Raw genomic sequence first — 22,687 nt, forward strand, 5'->3', positions numbered from 1 at the left:
ATTAATAGATAAGCTCTTCATTATGTCAATAAAAATTTTGAATTGGTTCTCGCCATTTTGCTTGGCAAGCCTTTGATGGTATGTAGGAGGAGGCCTTGGCATTAATGCCTTATCCTTTGGCACTACCGGTTTCAGTATGTCAACAATGTGTTCCCTAGATGGGTTCACTTTTTCTTGCGTCTCCTCCATATTTTCATCAATATCAATTCTCCCTTCGTCATTTGTTTGCACCACACTGTTTGGAATCTCATCTTCTTGAATCACTTGTTCATCATCCACAATATTTCTTTGACTTGAGGTGGTTACATTCACACATTTTCCACTCCTTGTAGTCATGGCCATGGCATGTCCCGTGTTGTTCGCACCCTTCGGGTTCACCACCGTGTCACTTGGTAGTGCCCCCTTAGGACGAGTGTTTAAATCTTGCGAGATTTGCCCCAATTGAACTTCCAAATTGCGAATTGAATTGTTGTGAGAGGCTAGTTGAGCGTTAGAGTCGGCATTCTTCTCCATCATTTGTTTATACATGTTCTCAATTTGCCCCATCTCATTATTGGAAGAGTTAGGACCATGGGAAGGGTAAGAAGACGGGTTGCTTGGTTGTTGATACATCAGGGGCCTTTGAAAGCCCGACCCCCGATTCCCTTGATTATTATTCCATCCCCCTTGGTTGTTGCCTCCCCAATATCCTTGACTATTTCCACCCCAATTGCTTTGGTTGTTTTGATTGTTCCAATTCCCTTGAATGTTTTGACCATTCCAATTACCTTGGTTGTTTTGATTGTTCCAATTCCCTTGATTACCTTGAGATCGCCATTGTTGTTGATTCGGGCCTTGAGAGTTGTTTCATTGCCCTTGGAAGTTGTTCATATGTTGTACTTCCTCCTTTTATTCATTGTAAGATTCATCTTGGTCAAACCCACTATCTTCTTGCACATATTGTTCCGCACGATTTTGCACTTGTTGACCCTTTTGGCCTTCGCTTGTTCACCATCATATTTACTATTTCCATTGCATTAACTTGCTTAGGGCCTTGAACTTGTTGAAGTTGAGCTTTGGCTAATTGATTCATTATGGTGGTCAACTCGGTAATTGCTTGCCTATGATAATGTAATTCTGTATGTAGGTGAATCATATTTGGATCACCTTGAGAAATATTTGCTCTACTTTACCATGCCGATGAAGTATCTGCCATTTCATCTAATATCTCACAAGCTTCGGTATATGGTGTTTTCATGAAATTTCCACCTGCAAGTTGGTTGACAACGCATTGATTGGTAGTATTGATCCCCCTATAGAAAGTTTGCTGAATCATAGCCTCAGTCATGTCATTGTTCGGGAACTCTTTCACCATAGTTCAGTACCTCTCCCATATCTCATGCAAAGGCTCATTGGGTTCTTGTTTGAATGCTAACATCTCGTCTCTAAGAGTAGCCATATACCCGGGAGAAAAGAACTTGACAATGGATTTCTCCTCCAATTCATCCCATGTATGGATGGAATAGTTTGGAAACCTTTCTAACCAATCCAAGGCTTTCCCTCGTAGTGAAAAAGGAAATAGCCTCAACCTTAACGCATCCTCGGAGACGTTTGTCTATTTACTCCCCCAGCAAGTGTCCACAAATCCTTTCAAGTGTTTGTACGCATTTTGATTCGGAGCTCCGGTGAAGAATCCTTGTTGCTCTAGCAATGTGAGCATAAGATTTGTGATTTGAAAGTTGTCCGCCCTAATGCGGGGCGGGACTATCGCACTTATATACCCTTCATTCGGCAACACTCGGTGTGGAGCCGCTCTTAGTGGAGGTGGGGGTGGAACGGGAATGTTATCTTGAGGCGGTCGGCCTCGTCTATTTGCTTGAGGTTCAAGAGGAACCTCTTCAACTTGGTCATCTTCCACGTCCACATTCCCCAAAGGTATGTTTCCGAGAGGATCATTGTTGTTGAGAGCCATTGTTTAACCGACAATTGTTTCACCAAAAATATTAGTAACACGGAAGGAAAAGAAGACAATTCACACACAAAACCAAATATATAGCTAAATCCGTTTTTATGCTCCCCGGCAATGGCGCCAAAAATTGATCTCGCCCAAATCACACCTTATATTGGGGTTGTGAAGCGGTCGATTGCAATAATAATACCCAACTAGGAGTCGGTATCGAATCCACAGGGAGCGTAGATGGTATTAGGTATATATTTGGACTAAACACGTAAATTGTCTAAGATGCACTTCAACAAACTTGTGTTTTGATTCTACTTCTAAGTTATGCTAGAATTTGCAAATGTAAAGCTAAACAATAATATTTTTGGTGTTATCTTTTTTTCAAGTATGTAAAAGATCTAGAGTTGTGACTTCCACCTAGGTGTTTGCCTATCGGGGTATGGGTTTTAGAGAGGGTTTTGTTGGTTGTGGTGTATTATAGCAATCAACACACAATTACCCACTCAATACCTCTCAGTAATAGAGTGGTTTTTACCAATTTGGCTTTCTCAAGTCCAAATGGTTAATGCACAAAACAGTTGATATATGCTCAAGTTAGGTTTTACTATTTCTAGATTCAACCCTTTAATTGGGACTATTAATTTCTTGAGTTCATTCCAATTTCTTGTTGGCCAAGTTTTTCTAGACTAAGTCTCTCTTTCTCAAGTAGAGACTAAGTCAAATAGGCTTGAATCAATGTTTGGAACCATTAACTCTACAATTATAACAAGAACTAGGCTAAATATTACACACCCAATCATAAACAAGCCCTAAATCAAACACCCATTAGGTACCTACACTAGGGTTGGGTCACAACCCTAGCTAGGAATTTAGCTACTCATAGTGGGTGATGAAGAAAATAAAGAAGAAAAGATGATTAAACTCATATTTAATGATAATAGATGAAAATACAATGTAAAATTGACAAGCTATGATAAAGTTTCCTAAAATAGTAAAGAAAAATGGCTACCAAATTTCAGATGTTCAAAATGTAACCTAATTTCGTGAAAGTAGTTTATTTATACAAAGCTGGAATTTTCGGACAAAATTTCTCTTTAGGAGGTTCTGCGGCCGCACAGTTCTGTGTGCGATCCGCACTTTGCTGCAGCTCTTGACAGGAGTGGTTTCTGCGACCGCACAATTATGAACTGTGGTCGCACTTCTTGAGTTCTGCGGACTGCACAATTTTGGGTGCGGCCGCACATTTGATTTATGCGGCCTTATAATTATAATGCGGTCCGCAGATCTTGATTGTCTTGAATACCCAACTCTCTGAACCTTGATTTCTGCGGCCGCACAATTATTGTGCGGTCCGCACTTTGCATTGCAGCACTGTCAAATTTTCTTCTTGTTCTACGGTCGCAGACAAAATTCTGCGGTCCGCACTTTAGCCTTTTTGCTTGATTTTTTGTCCTTGTTCCAAATCACTCCTTCTTGAGTTAAATTTTATCACTTTGGCTCATTTTTCAATACTCATGCACGTAAGTATATTTCATCAGTTTTTGGGAATACCTTTAAGTATTTTTGAACTAAAACGAAAGTCAAAAGGCGCAAATAAGTAGTCAAAATCCCCACTTATCACCCTCCCCGGCACAAGCATTGCCCTGGGCCTTGAGTTCCTTGGGAACTTTGAATTGTAGGGGGATCCAAAGGGAGTATCGACCTTGAGTGGGGTTCCCTCCTTAGCTCTTAATTCATTGACACATTCAGTTCTTTGAGGGTTTAGTGCTCAATGACAACGAAAGATTTCCAATGTGAATTATTTGCTAAGTAAAACCACCACATTAATATATAATTTCCTCTACCATATTAATCTTATTCTTGCTTCAATTATCTGTTTATGCATTTGTCATGCATATCAAAATATGTTTTGTAGTTAGAATATGTTAAATGTATTGGATTTATATCTAATGACCTTCTTATTTTTCACATGTACATCTGTTTGGGCCTCTGAGTTCTTAATGAACTCAGGCCCAATTCCAGCTATATTGCATCTCATTGAGGAGTCCAAAGTCAGCTGGTATCTGCGTCTCTTCACTGTTGGGCATACCTTCTTAAGGACCAATCACATAGTCTAGTCCTCTTTATTGTGGTTTATCTCTTATGTATTAACACTCATATATTAGAGCACATGCCTTTTCTTTTATGCTTTAATATCATATGAATTTAGGCAAGCCTTAAACAATATAGGATTAAAAGGGGAAATTAGCTAACAGTAGATCCTTAGTTTGCTAATTATAATCTGCTCCCTAATCATTATATTTTTTCACTCACCCTTCTTCCTTTTAAAGACTTCGAAAATCAAGAACATGGTAAAACATCAGCTCTATTTCAAAAAGGGAAAATCAGATTTCAGTTTCACTTTCAAAAGGAAATCAAAACTTCAAAGAACTGTCGCCTTTAAGGAAATAACCCCTCTAAACAACCTTATGAATCTAAGGTAATTCTAGATACACTTCCTCACAAAACATCCTTTTAGCATTATATAAATAACCATCCCCCAGATCAAAGTGTTTTCATAACTCAATCTCTTTTATAAACTTATAAAATCTAGCCCGCTTATGTACTAATTTCAAAAATCTTTTAACATCTCTTATGAAACCTTTCATAAAATCATATCCCTTTAAAACCCCACATTCTTTATGTCAATATCATCCTTAGGTGTATAGTAAGCAACCTTCCCTATTACTAATCAAAGCCTTTTTACAAATAATTGATCCCAAACTTAGTCTAAATCCTATGGAGCTACCTCAGGTAGATTTTAAGGGGTGACTAACACCTTCCCCTTAGAAGAACAAGAACCATTACCCATAATCTCACTGGTTAGAAGACCAATAAAGAACATAACTTACTAATGAAATAAGTACCCTAGTATATCTTTAAATATTAGTTGTTGACTCTCTTTCATCAACAATAGATAAACCACAAGTTGAATCATGTCTTGACTAGTGCAAAATAGGGTGCAACAGGGAGGAACTACCCCTTAGGATTTGTATCGTTTGTGTTATTTGTGTTATGTGAAAGCCGTGTACGCGAGATGACGAGTGCGTACTCAAGCTTATATGTGAAAATTTACCGGTTTAGACTTTTAGGCTTCTTTCATATATTTATTTGGGATTGTTAGCACATGTTATATCTTTTAATTGTCTTGTTTACTTCCGCGTGCTTTATTTGAAGTTGTTACATGTCACATTAAGTTTACTCTTATATGATTTATTTGAAGTTGTTACCTCTTTTATCATTATGTGACTTCCTTTATTGTTGAGTTACTCTTAATTGAAATTGTTGTTATATGATATCCTTTCGTTGCTGGGTTATTCTCTTGCCTTTTGACGTAGTTGCTAGTTCGTGCCATCTCTTTCATTGTTAGCCTAGTTCATGCGCTAGAATCCGAAGTTTCCATTTCATGGAAATACCTTCATTACCGAGTTTATCCTGGAGAAATTAATTGAAGTTGAAGTTATTGAAAATCATTAATCTATTTTATTTGAAGACATGATTAAAGGGATTGTTTTTCATAGTTGAGTCACTTTCTCGTTCATTTTGTTATTTTTGAGATTCTGTACAAATTGTGTTTGAGCCGTAGGCTATTTGTTGTGAAAATATTGATATTGTCGGTTCTTTAGAAAGGTTATGGCCTATGGTCACTTGTGGTACGAGTTGATATATCGTGTTGTTGTGATGTAGCATATGTGAATTGTTGTGGAATCGTTGTTGTTATGCAGAATATAAGGGTGACATTTCACCGTTGTTATGTGGGCATAAGGGTGGCATCTCACTGTTGTTGATTGTGAGGAGTGATACGGGTGGCTATTGTGTTATTTTTCGGGCGGAGCAATAAGGGTGGCTATTATATGGAGTGATACGAGTGATTATCGGAGTAATAAGGGTGGCTAATGATATTGTCAGGCCAGAGTGATACGGACGGCTATCGGAGAGATAAGGGTGGAAATGTTAGGGATGATGTGTTATGGCTTGGGGACATTGTGTTGGTGATTTTCGTGTGATGGTGTGATTTTCCTTGTGTATGTCATATACCTTACATGACTTTTTGTGTTGCGTCGATGACTTACTCAATGTCTTTGATATTATGTGTTGACTTGTGCTGCAGTAGTACACTCGCACAAGCTACACCGTATCATGCCACTTATACTAGCTCAAGAGTATGAAACTTGACTATTTATTGATCATGCCCATGTGTTGTATTATCTGTTTTCATGTTGGTATTGAGCCTATGATGTCACGACCCAGATTCCCACACTCGGGATCGTGATGGTACTTAACATTTCACTTGCTAGGCAAGCCAACTGGTGTCACGAATATACTAGCATCTAGAGTACTACAAATAATAGTCTGAATAAAAACATAATTATCTAAATAAAAAAAATAGCTAAGATGATGTAGGAGGGGACTTCAGGACTGCGAATGCCGTGAAACTATACCTCAAGTCTCTGCTAGTAGTCAAATCCGGGCGACCTCACTGAATGCTGTCGGGACCAATTCCGGTATCTGCAAAAGAAGTGCAGATTCTAGTATGAGTATAACCGACCCCATATACTCTGTAAGTGCCGAGCCTAACCTCGACAAAGTTGTGACAAGGCTAAAGCGGGCCACTTACAATAACTTGTACGTAGTAATAATAATAATAATAATAACAGGGAAAGAAAGTAGGAAATGAAAGCATAGTGGTTAATTTTTGAAAATGAACTCAAACCTCACTATTAGAAAGCCCAAAACAACAAACCTCGTTATCTCATATAAAAATGTAGAAACTATAACAACAACAACAACAACAATAACAACAACAACAATAAGTACAATACACACAATCTGTTGCGGTGCGCAACCCGATCCCATCGTATCATTCTTTATCAATATCAAGTATAACGTGAACAACTCGTTGCGGCGGGCAATACGATCCCACCATATCATCATCAATCAAAATTATAATCCTCCCTTATTCCACCATATCAATTTATCAATATCAAGTACGACATACAAAAACCGTTGCGGCGCGCTACCCGATCCCGCCATATTATCATTTATCAATATTGTAATCCTCCCTTATTCCACCATTTCAATTCATTATCCTTTAACTCCCGTTGCGGCGTGCAACCCGATCCATAAACAATTTCTTTACACATAAACAGTCGTATAATTCAATTAGAAAGAATCTCTACAATCAAAGGGTACGAGAGCAAGGGAATAAAGGAACCACGTAATAATCAAAGAAATGCTACAAATATTATAAAGAAAAACATCATGACAAGTAAAGAACGTGGAAATTAAGGTGTGCAAGTAAAATAGTTAAGGCAAGTAGCAAATAAGCACAGAGTTATGGAAAGGACGAACAATTCAATACAAGAATAATTAAATGACAAATAACAATTTACGGCATAGAAAGCAATTAAAGCATGTAACAATTAAGGTATGGAATGAGATAACTCATTAAATAACGAGAAATCTGGTAACAAATATCTTAATGGCGTATATACACTCGTCACCTCACATATATGCTATTTTCTGACATAATCCACATAACACATAATACAAATTTCTAAATTCCTTCAAATCAAGGCTAGATCCAACACTTATCTCACTCCGCAATTAAATAAAAGTTCAATCGGGGAGTTTCCTCTAAAATTCACTTCCAAACCATTTGAATCTAGCCAAATATAGTTCAAACAATTCAAAATAAGCTATAGAAACTACCCATGAGTGAAAAAGATTCAATCTTTAATGAATTTGGAAAAAGTCAACCCCGGGCTTGCTTGGTCAAAACCTGAGATTCAGACCAAAACCCGATTACCCATTCACCCCCTGAGCCTGATTATGTGATTAGTTTCGAAATTCGACCTCAATTTGAGGTCTAAATCTCAATTTCTCAAAATCCCCAATTTCTACCTAAATCCCTAATTTCTACCATGAAAAAGCTTAGATTTAAGGTGAGAAATCTATGGGTGTTGATGAAAATGGAAGAAAACGAGTTAAAATCTACTAACGTATGAATTTGGGATGAAATTTCTCTTCAAAGTCGCCTCTAGGCCTAGCTCAAACTTGGAAATGGTAAAAATTACGGACCTCCATACCACCAATTGTACTAATTCTGCAAAGCAAATCACAATCCACAATCAATACACAATGCCTCTTCCACATGATACCATTCTTAGGCAACACTAAGATAATGCCACCTCTACTCTAAACATCTGAATTCTCCCATGCTCATCCGAGCTCGTGACAATCTTATCAACACCGGACCGCAACCTTGATCCTCAACTTCTAATTCCCATACCGCCCATTGTACCCATCATGCCGCTACGCTATAATACACGCATTCACCATAACCCTTGAACTACTAGTAGATTAACCACTTCATTGGCTAGAAACCTTTCACTTAGCTCATTTCAGAAGAACCACTGCAACTCGCGACTGAATTCTCCAACCGCAGAAAATACAACCTCAAGTCGTGATCTAAACCATCACAATTCTCCCGAAATCCACTTACACAACAAAGTCGTCAAAATCAAATACTTCTCAAATCAATCAGGTCATGGTGGATGTTAATCCCGCACGTAAAACCACAAACCACATGTATAACTTCACATAACGAAGGAACTAATCCTTGCCACAATCATGCTGATTCAGCCATTACTAACCGACCCAACTTCTTTTAATTTACCCTTGACCTGCCTTAGAAATAATGATAGCTCCATCCACTGCATAACGAACTCAATATGCACTCATCCCGAATGACCCGAATCACGAGATTACATCATCTCAATACCCATGAATCACCTCATACCTTCACCATGCGCACAATGGCACCTCCAACTGGTATACCCATTCTACAAGACTTCCCACAAATCCGAAGCTATTCTTTTCTTTCCTCCAATACTGCATCGCATACCCGATGATAACATAAGACACTCCAAGTCCCGTTCACAATCCACTGCAAAACTCGATCCTTAACATAACTGACCCAAAATCTTTAGGCACTGCACTTAAATTCTTGAACTCAATGGACCGTTATTGAGAGTCACCCACTCCGACCTGATCCCGAACATGAACAAACTCCAACTCTCTTCCACCACATGAACACCCTCTCAAAGAAGCAACCAGGTGAATCCCTTCCTTGTACATCACATCCATAAAACATAAACTCTGAGTCTTCCCAAAACCTGCACATGAATCCATAAGACGGAATATAGCACACATATATCAATTTCTCTGCTTAAATTACCCCTGATGTTTCCTATTCTTTGTCACTAATAATCCACCAATGCACCTATAACCATAAGCTACACAAGCCGACACCCACGTGATCTAATCGTAGATGGTAGGGCTCCCCCACTTAGCTTTAAGTTACCATCACATAATGTAGAGCCCACAACGATTCCACCCTCTCATTTACCATGATCATGTACCGTTAACCCGCCAAATTTCTCAAAAATCTTTTTGTTAAACATCTCATGAGCATTTTGAATCATCAGCCACAATCACATATTCGACCTCTTACTGGTAGCAAGTAAAATCCTTCGTAGAAGCTTCATTGACATCACACAACCGCTAACCTGTTCACAAGAGATAAAATGCCTGTGGAATTCCATGCCGATTTCTTCCAACGATGTTGCACTGGGTGCAACTACCACGCATTCAGTAACCCTCCTGAGCCTATGCACGTCTGCCAGTTGTAAAAGCTCGTTCATTCCGTAGTGACATCAATCGAGAGTTCAAATATATCATCCGAACTCAAGTCATATTTCATCTAAACGATAATCAATTCTTCACACCCTTATTCATTTCAAGCAGACTCCTTCCTGTCATATTCAATCTTTCTCCATAAAATGACCATTATTGCAAATAAAATACGTAGACCAAATCACCTTTCATCACGATTCCCAAACCATTCAGCACTTTCTCAAGGTACATGGCTATCATACCACAAAATCCATATGTTGCTCTGCTTCCCCCACTTCGATCAAACCATCTCCCACATGTCCTTCCTCATTCCTCATTACCCAAGGCAAATGAATATCAGCTAGGTCGTCATAGTTAAATCATTATACGAACCTGTTGGAACCTTCATCATACGAACACGTTGGAACCTTCATCAAGGCAAATGACATCCAGACACGCTCCCAATACCAAAATCATCATACGAACCTGTTGGAACCTTCAAATTATGATTTCGAAGTCGTTTACTCAAAGCCAGACCTTAGTTAATTCTTCAAGCTTAAGGCTTGCGAAATTAGAATTTTCCTTCCAAATCAACTTCGAACTTCCCGAAGTTCTATTTTGACCACACATACAAGTCATAATACCTGTAGTGAGGCTACTCAAGACCTCAAACTACCGAACGACGTGCTGGAGCTCAAAACAATTGGTCGGTTTGTTACACCGAGGGGCTCAGGTGAGCATTGGATAGGCTACAAACCATTTCGGACTTGGGAGATTGTTGGTTTCAGTAATTTCTGGTATCTGGTGCTTTGTTCTTTGCGATCGTGAAGCCACTATCGCGATCGCGAAGGGTAACCTGGGCTGGGATGGGATTTCTTCTATGCAAATGTGAGGTTGAGGTCACAAATGTGAAGTAGTGGTAGGATCACCCTTCACGAACGTGACCAATACCACGCGAATGTGATTGGTAATGAGTCTGGATGCGTACCTTGGGACGTGAATGCGAAGGCTAGGGAAGGTCCATCATGAACGCGAAGACCAGTTGGGCCGCAGTGCTTCGCGATCGCGTCAGGTCCTCCGCAAACGCGAAGAAGTCCTGGCGCCTAGTCTTTAAAACTTCTAAAAATCTGGATTTAACCATGGCTACCTGGGCGGAAGGTCGTGGGAGCGTACCCCACGTGGAATTGTATGAGTGTGACATGCTAGTCACTTGATTGTTAAAGATCAAAACCAAGTATAGAGATTTCTGGTACCTTCGTTTATGTGAGAGTTTATGCCTGGAAGACGCTCTATTCCTTTGGTTGTGAATTGTGGAAGGCTGTGCCGGAATGAGACGGCTTGATTATTCACACATGTATTGAGGTCCCATGTAGCTTGTGGTGTCATATGAGTAGGATGGCTCTCGAGATGCATTTCATTTATCGCATCTTAGTCGTGCTTGGGTTTTGTGATGTATTGCGCTATCCGTCTCCCCAGAGTTGTATTTTTGCACTTAGCGTGCTTATGGCCGATATTCGGCATTCTGTACGTAGAAGCATTATGGTTTGGTGAGTATGTCCTTATTTATTATTATGATTGGATTGGGTGGCACGCCGCCATGGGTACGTTATTCGAATTGGGTTGCACGTCGCAACGGTATTATGTGGAGTACGGTTCCCTATATTTATTCCTGCATATTTTGTTTCTCATCCTCTGAGGAGGGTTCATAAAATTTGTTCTATCGTTTTATTCGTTACGCGGGCTGGGTAATTCTTTTCCAGGGTTTGTTCCTCCTTAGGTGTCATATTTGAGTCGTAGCTTGTCGGCGCATTGATGGCGGCATATGAGATCTGAGTCAGTGTTTGAAGTGGATTATTGCCTGAGCAACTTCTACTAGGTGACACGGGATTTTTGGACTTGAAATTTGTGCAATCAGATCTGTATAAGGTACAGTAAAGGGAAAATATCATTATTTAGTTCGGAATGAGGTAGGGTCCTTGTCAGGAGAAGCAACTCCATGATTTGATTGATTCAGCAGGTGGTTATGAATTTCTACACATCTTCTCTATCATGGCAGTATTGTGCGGATTGAAACCGGGCTTATTTGTATTATGAGGTGTATTGCAGGCATCAGATTCGTACAATTTCAACTATTGTGGTTGAGGGATGTTATTATGGGAAACCGACTTATGTGGTGCGTGGTGTGATTTTCGCATAGATGCATGATCATGTTTTGATACAGTGTGGGATGGTTGGTACAATGTTCGTGTGTAAGAATCAGGTCTTGTAAAGAAATTCGGAAGCTGGAATTTGATTCTAAGGCTTATTGACTAAATTAAAGGGGCGGCCTTCAGTCCAGCTCGAGCTAATATGTCCAACCGAAATGTGGTGGCACGAGTAGGTGCACAAGGTGTTGTACAATGATTTGGGACAACTCTGGAGCAGTTCTTAGCATGTTTGAGGACAAACGTATGTTAAGTGGGGAGAGAATATAACGACCTGACCGGTCATTTTGAGCTCCAGCGCGTCATTCGACGGTTTGAGACCTTGAGTAGCCTCACTTCAGGTATTATGACTTATAGGTGTGGTCAGAATGGAACTTCGGGAAGTTCGGAGTTCATTTGGAAGGGAAATTCTAATTTTGGAAGCCTTAAGCTGGAAGAATTAAGGTTTGACTTTGAGTAAACGACCTTGAAATCAGAATTTGAAGGTTCCAACAGGTTCGTATGATGATTTTGGTCTTGGGAGCGTGTCTGGATGTCGATTTGGAGGTTAGTGGGTCATTTCGGCGTCATTTGGCGAAAGTTTGAAAATTTGATGATTTTGGGAAGTTTGACTGAAAGTGGACTTTTTGATATCGGGGTCGGATTTCGATCCAGAAGTAGGAGTAGGTCCATAATGTCAATTATGACTTGTGTGCAAAATTTGAGGTCAATCAGACTTGATTTGATATGATTCGTATGCATTCGTCGAAGTTTGGAAGTTTGAAAGTCAAAGAAGGATTTCGATCGTCAACTCGTTGTTTTGATGTTGCTTGGCGTGATTTGAGGCCTCGATAATTGGTATAATTGGATAAGGTCCCGAGGACCTCGGAGGGATCCGAGATGATCAACGGATAGAGTTTGGACTTGGAAGAAATATTGAAGCAGTTGTCTTCTGGTGTAACCGCACCTGCGAGGTTTTGACCACAGGTGCGGAGCCGCAGAAGCGGCCAAGAGGGACGCAGATGCGTGTTTTCATTGGGCAGTGCTGAGACCGCAGATGCGGTAATCTCGCCACAGAAGCGGGATCGCACCTGCGTAGTGGGCAGCGCAAAAGCGTGGATGCGGATGCACATGAGGGACACAGATGCAGACAATGACCTTGGCTTGGTTTCTCGCGGGTGCAAGACTTGGAGCCGTAGAAGCAGTCGTCGCAGAAACGACCTTCGTACCACAGAAGCATAATTTGTGATGGGTAGTGAGGCTTCTTTAAAACGGGGGTTTCGCCCATTTTCATCTCATTTCGTCCATGGGAGCCGATTTTGGAGTACTTTTGGAGTGCCATCTTCATCAACTATAATGGGGTAAGTGATTTATTCACATTTTGAGTTAAATACATGGTTTTTATATTTATTCAAGCATGAAAATTGGTAGAAATTGTGAGAGTTTGAAAGAAACCTAAAAATTGGTATGTTTGGAATTTTACCACGAATTGGACATGAAATTTGGAATAAATCATATATTTGAGTTCGTGGTCTTATGGGTAAAGTTTCTCTTCAACCATTTTTCGGAATCCGGGCACATGGGCCCGAGGATTGATTTTATAGACTTTTCAAGCGGAGTTGAGAATTGTTTAAACTAATTAATTATGGGTATTAGAGTATATTTTGATTGGTTTGCACGTTGTTTGAATAGTTTTGGATCGACATGCATCGGTTTGAGGTGTTAGAGGGTCTTTGGAGCCGATTGTGAAACTTCGGGGCGAGGTAAGTCTCCTGTCTAACTTTGTGAGGGGAAAACTACCCCTAGGTGATGTATTTATTATGTGCTATTTGGTGCGGGGGCTACATACGCACGAGGTGACGAGAGTCCGTACGTAGCTAGATTCATGTTATGTCCGGGTAGACTTAGGTTCCCGCTATGCTATAGTTGTACTATTTGAGTTGTCTCTTGCCAATTAAATTCCTTTATTTTATGATGCGACTTGAGACTAAACTTGTGTAGAGTAATGGACTTGCCATTGTAGAGATTCGATGGACTTCATGATTAGCAGCTATATAATTGTACCCTCCTTACGAAATTCTCCCGTGTTATACGTTCTCATCGAAAAGTTTCCTTAAAAATCTATAACTCACACGACTATTCGTGAGTGGGGTCGATGACCCATCAAAGCTTCTTATTCTAATGGGATCAGGCCGTACACAGTAGAATTTATGTACCACACTCTCATGGGAGCGGGCCATTCGCTTCGACAATAAAATAGATGTATCTATGGTTTGGCAATGTTATGATGGATCGGGCCGTACGCCTCGACATTTCTATGAAATACTCTTACGAAATCGTGCGCAATAATTGGCAAGAAGCCAGCATATCTATGAGCTTCCCCTGATTTAACTATGACAACCTATCTGGTAAAGTACATATTATATATACTCCGATTGAGGAGGTGACTACTAGCTGAGAGCTTGAGATATTTTTGAGAAGAGAGCTGCACCATGTATCTACACCTGTTATTTTCGTTCATTTACTCTAATTCACATCTGTTTACTCCTATTGTATTTGTCTTATTGGACCTCTAGTGAGTGTCGACGTCGACCCCTCGTCACTACTTCTCTTAGGTTAGGTTAAATACTTACTGGGTACGCGTTGATTTACGTACTCATGCTACACTGGTTGCACTTTTTGTGCCGGTACTTATATGTCTGATGGTCTTTTGGGCGCAATGGCGTTGCTATTGCGGGGGCTTTACCGTGAGTTGCATTTCATGTTACGCTTCGTAGCCTACAGAGTCTCCATTAGAGTTATTTATATTTTTCCTGTCTAATTTATATTCTAGACATATGTTGTATTTTATTATATTTTCTAGTTGATGCTCATGCACTTGTGACACCAGGTTTTGGGGGCTCCTACCGTTGTTTGTCATTGCAGATCATGTAGTTATTAACATTTCTCCCCTGTATATTCCATTTTATACTATTTTATTAATAAAAATGATGACTTCATAATACAAAAACAAGTGGTTAAATTGGTGAATCGCCGTTGGCTTGCCTGACAACGATGTTAGGTGCCATCACGACCTTTAGTGGAATTTGGGTCGTAAAACTCGGGCTCCAAACCAAACATACACACAAGTGTAATAACATTATACGAACTCGCTCGCGCGATCAAAACACCAAAATAACACCTAGAACAATGAATCGGACATCAAAATGTATGATTTTTTTTAATGAAACTCAATAACTTTCGAATTTACAACCGGATGTCCGAATCACATCAAATCAACTCCATTTTGCACCAAAATTTGTAGGCAAGTCATAAATAGTAAAATGGACCTATACCAAGTTTCGGAACAGAAATCTAAATCCGGTAGCAACAAAGTCAACCTACGGTCAAACATAGGAATTCTTTAAACCTTCAAATTACTAATTTTCAACAAATCACGTTAAAATCAAGTTAGGGACTTACGAATTCAATTCTGGGCATATGCCCCAAGTCCAAAATCACGACACCGACCCACCGGGACCGTCAAAATACTGATTTGGGTCTGTTTACACAAAATGTTGACCATAGTCAACTAAAATAATTTTTTAGGCAAAAATTTATATTTTCTTCAATTTTTCACATAAAGACTTTCCGGAAGAAGACACAAACTGCGTACGCAAATCAAGAATTGCTAAACGGAGCTAATCGATGCCTCGAAACACAAAAATAGAGGCTAAAACTTGAAATGACCTATTATTCATCACATTCTCCACCTTTAAAACAAACGTTCGTTCCCGAGCGGACATAGAAAGGTACCTGCACTAGTGAAAAGGTGTGGGTATCTACTCTGCATGTCGGACTCGGACTCACACGTAGCTTCCCCTCTTAGCTGACCTCTCTACTACACTGGAACTGAAGGATAACTCTTAGACCTCAACTTCCGGACTTCCTGGGCTAGGATGGCTACTGGCTCCTCCTCATAAGTCAAATCCTTGTCCACGTGGACTGAGCTGAAATCTAACACGTGAGACGGATCACCGTGATACTTTCGGAGCATGGAGACATGGAACGCCCGGTGGACTGCTGATAACAATGTGTTAATGCAAGCTTGTAGGCCACCTCACCCACTCTCTCAAGAATCTCAAAGGGTCCAATATACCTAGGGCTCAACCTGCCCTTCTTTCCAAACCTCATCACACCCTTCATGGGTGAAACCCGTAGCAATACCCTCTCTCTAACCATAAATGCAACATCACGAACTCTCTGATCGGCATAACTCTTCTGCCTAGACTGAGCTATACAAAGTCGATCCTAAATCATCTTGACCTTTTCCAAGGCATCCTGAACCAAATCGGTACCCAACAACCGAGCCTCTCCCGGCTCAAACCAACCAACTGGCGAACGACACCGTATCCCGTATAATGCCTCCTAAGTAGCCATTTGAATACTCGATTGGTAGCTGTTGTTGTTGGCAAACTCCGCAAGCGGCAAGAGCTGATCCCAAGAACCCCAAAATCCATAACGTAGGCGCGATGCATATCCTCTAATATCTGAATGGTGTGCTCAGACTGTCCGTCCATTTGGTGGTGAAATGTTGTATCAACTCAACCCGTGAGCCTAACTCACACTGTACGGCCCTCCAGAAGTGTGAGGTGAACTGCGTACCCCAATCAGAAATGATGGACATAGTACATCGTGAAGACGGACGATCTCGCAGATATAGATCCAGTGAACCACTTTGAAGAATAGGTAACTTCTACTGGAATGAAATGTGCCAACTTGGTCAACTTGTCCACAATGACCCATACCGCGTCAAATTTCTTCGATGTCTATGGGAGCCCGACAATAAAATCCATGGTAATACCCAATCATCCATAACACAAATCATGGATGATTTGTGCAGGTACTTATATGTGTGATGGTCTTTTGGGCGCAATGGAGCTGCTATTGCGGGGACTTTATCGTGAACATCCACTCGGGAATCTCAAGCTTCTGAAGGAAACCACCAGACCTCTGATGCTCGTACTTTACTTGCTAACAATTCAGACACCGAGCCACATATGCAACTATATCCTTCTTCATTCTTCTCCACCAATAATGTTGCCTCAAGTTCTGATACATCTTGGCGGAACACGGATGAATGGAATACCTCGAAATGTGGGACTCCTCAAGAATCAATTCACGAAGCCTATCTACATAAGGCACACAAATCTAACCCTGCATCCGTAAAACCCAATCATCTCCAATAGTACCTGCTTGACACCACCATGCTGCACTATGTCCTTAAAGAGAAGAAAATGGGGGTCGTCATGCTTATGCTCTCTGATCCGCTCATACCTAGAAGACCGAGAGACCGTGCAAGCTAGAACACGACTCGGCTACGAAACATCTAACCTCACGAACTGATTGACCAAAGCCTGAACATCTGATTCTAGTGGTCTCTCACCAACTAGAATATATGCAAGGCTACCCATACTCACACCCTTTCTACTCAAGGCATCAACCACCACATTGGCCTTCCCGGGATGATACAAAATGGTGATATCCATAGAGTTTTAACAGCTCCAACCACCTCCGCTACCTCATGTTGAGATCTTTTTGCTGGAATAAATACTGTAGACTCTGATGGTCTGTGAACACCTCACACGACACGTCATAGAGGTAATGCCTCCAAATCTTCGGTGCATGAACAATGGCTGCCAACTCTATGTTATGAACATGGTAATTCTTCTCATGCACCTTCAATTATCGGGACGCGTATGCAATCACCCTGCCATCCTGCATCAATATTGCACGGGGACCAATACGCAATGCATCACAATACACCGTGTAAGATCCTGAACCTGTGGGCAACATCAACTCTAGCGTAGTAGTCAAAGCAGGTTTGAGCTTCTGAAAGCTCAACTCACACTCATCCGACCAACTGAATGGAGCATCCTTTTGGGTCAATCTATTCAACGGGGCTGCTATAGATGAAAACCTTTCCATGAACTGACGATAATATCTTGCCAAACTTAGGAAACTCTGAATCTCTGTAGTTGAAGTAGGTCTAGGCCAGTTCTGAACTGCTTTAATCTTCTTAGAATCCAATTTTATGCCCTCGACTGATACAACATGCCCCAAAAAAGCGACCGAGTCTAACCAGAACTCACACTTTGAAAACTTGGCATATAACTAACTATCTCTCAAAGTTTGAAGTACAATCTAAATATGTTGCTCATGCTCCTCTCGACTACGGGAGTAGATCAAGATATCATCAATGAATACGATCACAAAAGTATCCAAATAGGGCTTAAATATCCGGTTTATCAAGTTCATAAATGTTGCTGGGGCATTTGTCAATGCAAATGACATCACTAGAAACTCATAATGCTCATACCGAGTACAAAAAATTGTCTTAGGGACATACGATGCCATAATCTTTAACTAATGGTAGCCAAACCTCAAATCAATCTTTGAAAACATTTTGGCACCTGAAACTGGTCAAATAAGTCATTTATCCTCGAAAACAGATACTTATTCTTGATAGTGACTTTGTTCAACTGCCTATAGTCTATACACATCCTTATCAAACCATCTTTCTTCTTCACGAACAACACGGGCGCACCCCAAGGCGAGACAAGACACTAGTTCTAATGAATCCCTTATCAAGTAAATCTTGCAACTGCTCCTTCAGTTCCTTCAACTCAGGCGGGGCCATACGGTATGGTGGAATAGAAATGGGGTGATTGCTTGGAGCCAAATCAATACAGAAGTCAATATCTCTATCGGGTGGAATCCCCGGCAGATTTGCAGGAAACACCTCTAGAAACTCACGCAAAACAGGTACCGAATCCATGGAAGGTATCTCTATACTAAAATCTCGAATATAGGCCAAAATAGCTAGACATCCCTTCTTCACCATACGTCGAGCCTTCACATAAGAAATAACACTGCAGGTAGAATGGCCAGGAGTCCCTCTCAACTATAATTGAGGCAACCCCGACATGGCTAAGGTCACCGTCTTGGCGTGACAATCCAATATAGAATGATAAAGTAACACCCATTCCATGCCCAAAATAACATCAAAGTCTACCATATCAAGAAGTAGGAGATCAACACTAGTCTCAATACTCGCAATTGTATTCACACATGAGCGATAAACACGATCTACACCAATAGAATCTCCCACCGGTATGGACACAAACACATGAGCACTCAAAGAATCACGAGGCACAACCAGATATGAAGTAAAATACGATGACACGTAGGAATAAGTAGAGCCTGAATCAAATAGAAGCGAAGAATCTCTGTGGCAAACTGGAACAATACCTGTGATACAGACGTCAGATGACTCGGCCTCGGGTCTTGCTGGGAATGCATGAAAATGAGGTTGGGCCCCACCACCCAGACCTCCGCCTCTCGGACGTCCCCTAGCTGGTTGGCCTCCACTTCTAAGGGCCTGACCTCTACCTTTAATGGCCTGACCTCTACCTCTGGTTGGCTGAGCGGGCGGTGAAGCAACCGGTGCCGGAACCATGGTACGAGAACTCTGTTGTGGCATTCTGCTCAACAATCTATGAGTACCTCCTGATGTAACCTGTACCCCCACACTCAAAATACCCATCCTGTTATTGTGGCTGCTGAAGCTGAAACAGACCTGAACGGACCGGATAACCACAGCGTTAGCTCTAGATCAGAGGCGCACTAATAATAGCTGATGGTGCACTGTAGGCTGGCTACCCAGGATGAGATGCATAAGGACCAAGACTTCCCGAGGCACTGTGGGATGCCTGAAGCGCTGACTGAAATGTCATAAGAGGATGGCCTCTACAAAAAATACCCCTGCCACCAGATAAGGCACCACTGAAACCATCGAAATGACGAGGTCTCTTATCAGACACCGGCCCCCTCTCCTGACCACAAACTATCTCGATCCGTCTAGCAATATCTACGGCCCTCTCGAAAGAAATATCATCACCAGTCTCCTTGGCTATATGTAGCCTGATGTTGAAATTGAGCCCATAAATGAATCTCGTCACTCTCTCCCTCTAAGTAGGGAGTAAAACAATGGCATGGAGAGCTAGGTCCACATATCGAGTCTCATACTAGGTGACTGTCATGCCACCCTGTCGAAGGCGCTCAACTGCCTACGATACTCCTCCCTCAAAGTGAAAGGAAGGAACTTCTCTAGAAATAGATGTGAAAATTGATTCAACGTAAGTGAAGGAGAAATAGCTAGTCTAGTAAACATATAATTTCTCCACCACCTCTTGGCGGAACCGGTCATCTGGAACATTACAAAGTCGACCCCATTGATCTCAACAATAACCATGTTTCACAACACCTCATGCCAACGGTCCAAGTAATCATGTGGGTCCTCAGAAGGTGCACCGCTGAAATGAACACAATAGAGCTTGGTAAACTTATTCAGCCTTATCAAGGCCTCAGAAGACATAGTGGACCTATCCCCGGCTTGTGCCGCAATAAGGGGCTGACCTATCCCAACTGGCTGGGCTGCTAAAGTCTGATATAGGGGAGCCATAAAACTCTAGAGTGTGAGTAGCGGGAGTCTGTGCTCCTCCCCCAGCCTGAGAGATGGCTGATGCCACCGGAAATGCACCGGTCTGGGCCACACTCTCCATAAGGCCCACCAAGCGGACTAGAGCGTCATGAAGCACTAGAGTGACTATTAAGCCCTCCAGGACCTGAGCTGGTCAGACGGGTACGACCCGAACTAGGATATCCTCCTCATGATCAACCGGAGGCTTCACTGCGGGTGTTGCTGCTCGAGCTCTAGGCTGAGCTCTGCCTCTACCTCGACCTCGGTCTCTGCCCCTGGTAGTAGCTTCCACAGGGGGCTCCAGCTCCTGTCTGGCTGAAGATGCTGTGCGTGTTCTCACATTCTGTGAGAGAACAAGAATACAATGGTTCAATCATCATTGATAGAATGAAATCACACGATAGAGAAAAAAAGAAGTGAAATTTTTTCCTAAAACTCCATAGCCTTTGGAAGATAAGTACAGACGTCTCTATACCGATCCTCCAGACTCTACTAAACTTGCTCATGACTCGTGAGACCTAGGCAACCTAGTGCTCTGATGCCAAATTATCACGACCCGAAATTTCCACCCTCGGGACCGTGATGGCGCCTAACATTTCACTTTTTAGGTAAGCCAACGTTAGATATAATTATTAACCATTTTTAACAATTCAAACAAAAATGAAATACAATAAGCTGAATAGACTAAAATGGAGTGAATAAACTAATAAACGACGAAATCCAAATACAATCCTAGAACTAGTGTCTCGAATACATGAGCATCTAGAGTACTATAAATAATTGTTTGAATAAAAACATAACTGTATGAATCAAAATAAACAACTAAGATGATGTATAAGGGAACTTCAGGGTTGCGAACATCGTGCAACTATATCTCAAATCTCCGTTAGTAGTCAAATTCGGGCGACCTCACTGAACGCTGGCGGGACCAACTCGAGTATCTGCACAAGAAGTGCAAAGTGTAGTATGAGTACAACTGAACCCATGTACAGTGTAAGTGCCGAGCCTAACCTCGATGAAGTAGTGACGAGGCTAAAGCGGGCCACTTACAATAACCTGTACGCAGTAATAATAATAATAATAATAATAATAATAATAATAATAGTAATAGTAATAGTAATAGTAATAGTAATATTAATAGTAATAGTAATAGTAATAGTAATAATAATAATAATAATAATAATAATAATAATAGTAGTAGTAATAGTAATAGCAATAGTAATAGTAATAGTAATAATAATAATAATAATAATAATAATAATAATAATAATAATAATAACAACAACAACAGGGAAAGAAAGCAGGAAATAAAAGCATACCGGTTAATTTATTAAAATGAACTCAATCCTCACTATCAGAAAGCCCATAATAACAAACCTCGTAATCTCATATAAAAATGCTGAAACTATCACAACAACAATAACAAGCATAATACACATAATCCATTGCGGCGCGTAACCCGATCCCACCGTATCATTCTTTATCAATATCAAGTATAACGTGAACAACCTGTTGCGGCGTGTAACCCGATCCCACCATATCATCACTAATCAATATCATAATCCTCCATTATTCCACCATATCAATTTATCAATATCAAGTAATACATACACAAAACGTTGCGGTGCGCAACCCGATCCCGCCATATTATCATTTATCAATATCATAATCCTCCCTTATTCCACCATTTCAATTCATTATCCTTTAACTCCCGTTGCGGCGTGCAACCCGATCCATAAATAATTTCTTTACACATAAACAATCCTATAATTCAATTAGAAAGAATCTCTACAATCAAAGGGTATGAGAGCAACGCAATAAAGGAACCACGTAATAATCAAAGGAATGCTACAAATATTACAAAGAAAAATAATAGGACAAGTAAAGCACGTGACAATTAAGGTGTGAAAGTAAAACAGTTAAAGCAAGTAGCAAATAAGCACGGAGTTATGGAAGGGACGAAGAATTCAATACAAGAATAATTAAATGACAAATAACAATTTACGGCATAGAAAGCAATTACAGCATGTAACAATAAATCCATGGAATGAGATAATCCATGAAATAACGAGAAACATGGGAACAAATATCTTAACGATGTATATATACTCGTCACCTCGCATATACACTGTTTTCTCACATAACACATAATACAAATTTTCTAATTCTCTCAAGTCAAGGTTAGATCCAACACTTATCTCGCTCCGCAATCAAATCAATGCTCAACTGGTCCTTTCCTCTAAAATTCGCCTCCAAACCAATCGAATCTTACCAAATATAGTTCAACAATTCAAAATAAGCTTTAGAAACTACCCATGAGTGAAAAAT

Source organism: Nicotiana tomentosiformis, chromosome 9 (genome assembly GCF_000390325.3).
Source record: "Nicotiana tomentosiformis chromosome 9, ASM39032v3, whole genome shotgun sequence".
In the NCBI taxonomy this organism is placed as follows: domain Eukaryota; kingdom Viridiplantae; phylum Streptophyta; class Magnoliopsida; order Solanales; family Solanaceae; genus Nicotiana; species Nicotiana tomentosiformis.